At 57.1% G+C, this 2,648-nt stretch overlaps 1 non-coding gene across 1 annotated transcript in view; it reads right to left on the reverse strand.

Annotated features, from left to right (window-relative positions):
* The window catches only part of LOC126436294 (small subunit ribosomal RNA), a 1,909-nt gene extending 1,444 nt beyond the window's left edge, over positions 1 to 465 (reverse strand). Inside the window, exon 1 of the ribosomal RNA XR_007580569.1 lies at positions 1 to 465. This exon is cut by the window's left edge and continues 1,444 nt beyond it. This is a non-coding gene — a ribosomal RNA (small subunit ribosomal RNA).
* Between the last annotated feature and the right edge of the window lie 2,183 nt (positions 466 to 2,648).

Here is a 2,648-nt window from a genome sequence, read left to right on the forward strand (position 1 = left end):
GAGTGGGTAATTTGCGCGCCTGCTGCCTTCCTTGGATGTGGTAGCCGTTTCTCAGGCTCCCTCTCCGGAATCGAACCCTGATTCCCCGTTACCCGTTACAACCATGGTAGGCGCAGAACCTACCATCGACAGTTGATAAGGCAGACATTTGAAAGATGCGTCGCCGGTACGAGGACCGTGCGATCAGCCCTAAGTTATTCAGAGTCACCAAGGCAAACGGACCGGACGAGCCGACCGATTGGTTTTGATCTAATAAAAGCGTCCCTTCCATCTCTGGTCGGGACTCTGTTTGCATGTATTAGCTCTAGAATTACCACAGTTATCCAAGTAACGTGGGTACGATCTAAGGAACCATAACTGATTTAATGAGCCATTCGCGGTTTCACCTTAATGCGGCTTGTACTGAGACATGCATGGCTTAATCTTTGAGACAAGCATATGACTACTGGCAGGATCAACCAGGGAGCTGCGTCAACTAGAGCTGAGCAGCCGGCCGCCCGGGAGTGTGTCCCGGGGGCCCGCGCGAACACGCAAGCGTCCGCTCAATTATTCTGCAAACAGGAGGAGGCTGAGCTCCCCTGCACAACACACCTCGAAACCCTCTCAGGTCCCGGCGGCGCGCAGCGCCGTCCTAAGTACTTGGTCGGGTTCGAGAGAGGCGCAATCGCCCGGAGTTAGGCGAGTAGACGCTTTAGGTGCGACCACCCGTGCTCCCAACTGAGCTTGCCGCTGCCGACAGAGGCCCGGGAGCGTGCTGTCGTGGCATTGCCGGCGGGAGACAACACGCGCCACCTACGGTGACCGGCAGCTCCAACGCCAGCGCCACAGAAGGACAAAAGCCCTACTTGGGTGCCGAAGCGAACTCTCCCAGCACAGCGCACGCGCCAACACGTCCGCACAGCTGCGATACAAACCACCTGCGAGAACCGCTGGGGCGACCGAGCAGCAGACGGCGTCGCGGCGCCGAGCGCCGGGCGGCGGCGCATCCTCAGCGCACAAAGTCCTCAATCGGACCAGCACACTGCAGATGGCCACCGCGCTTCGCACCGGGCCCGCGAGGACCTACTTTGGCCGCAAGGCGCCGCGAGCAGGGGGCGCCGGCGCGCAGCTGCGCCGCCTGCCGCGTCCGTCGGCCGGCGCGCCTGCCACCGGCCGCCCCCACCAGCCGGCTGTAGCGCGTGCGCCCACGCACCGCGCTGCCAGCACGCCGGGCGGCCCCCCCTCACCGGCCGGGGACGGTCCCACCCAGCCACCGCCGCGTATCGCCTCACACCCAGATCCCCTTTCACGTTCGTGGGCATGGTGGGTCCCCTTTCACGTTCGTGGGCATGGTGGGTATCCCTGAAACAACCGGTTAATAGCTCGACCGATCGTCGCCAACACTGATTCACCTCTAGCGAGAACAACCGCACCACAACGGGTTACCGGTTGTTCATTTGCGTAACGTCACCAGCAAACGTACACGTCCATCGCCATTTGCAACGAGTATTGCATGCCTGTGTCAGGTGTCACAACACACTACGTCTGCCCACATAGACGCAACAACATGTGCACGCCTAGAGAACACGTGGAAGGTAGACCCCGTACGTATGCGGTGTCCATTGCGCGAACGACTGTCAGCCCGCCTCTGCAGCATGTCGCAGATGTGGAACGCGGTGCAACATGCTATCACGGTGTGTGAGAAGAGACGACTACGTCCGAATACACGCTCCACTACATCAACAGACTGCTCATGCTGATCGCCATCCAGGGCGTCCGTTCCTCCCACACGTCTGTATGGCGTACCACACTGCAATCCAGCTCTTATAGGGAGACGACACGTAGCTGCGTGCACAATATTTGGACTGTATGGTCCGCCGTTGCTAGGCGCTGTCGTCATACGGTCACATGGGCCACGATGTATCATTCAGTACATACGGAGCAATGTGCAGTACAGTTTGTGGGTTTTGCGTACATCGGCGGACAGGTGACAGGCCGTACCACAACGTAGGCTGAGTACGTCGGCATGCGAAGGGCATTGAACATGCAAACTTCTCACCGACCAGCTTGCGAAGGCAGGGGGGAAGGGGGGGGGGCATGTACGTCCTGCTGCTATCCACACTACAGTGTATAGCAGGAGCATGTGGAAAGTCAGCAACACCTGCAAGGTGTTTAACATGACGCGATACACAGGGGACCGGGCAGTGCGAGTAGCGAACTATATTGCGAGGGTTGCGGTTAGGCAACACTACACTACTTTAACGGGTTGCATAACAATTACAGAGCAGGTTCAGCGACAACGTGCGTCAGGTTAAGGCGCAATATAGTTTAGGTTACGGCGCACTTTAGGTTAGGTTAAGGCACATTATAGGTTAGGTTAAGGCACAACATGGGTTACGTTAAGGCACAACATGGGTTACGTTAAGGCACAACATGGGTTAGGTTAAGGCACAACATGGGTTAGGTTAAGGCACAACATGGGTTAGGTTAAGGCACAACATGGGTTAGGTTAAGGCACAACATGGGTTAGGTTAAGGCACAACATGGGTTAGGTTAAGGCACAACATGGGTTAGGTTAAGGCACAACATGGGTTAGGTTAAGGCACAACATGGGTTAGGTTAAGGCACAACATGGGTTAGGTTAAGGCACAACATGGGTTAGGTTAAGG

Source organism: Schistocerca serialis, unplaced genomic scaffold (assembly GCF_023864345.2).
Source record: "Schistocerca serialis cubense isolate TAMUIC-IGC-003099 unplaced genomic scaffold, iqSchSeri2.2 HiC_scaffold_1234, whole genome shotgun sequence".
NCBI lineage: Eukaryota > Metazoa > Arthropoda > Insecta > Orthoptera > Acrididae > Schistocerca > Schistocerca serialis.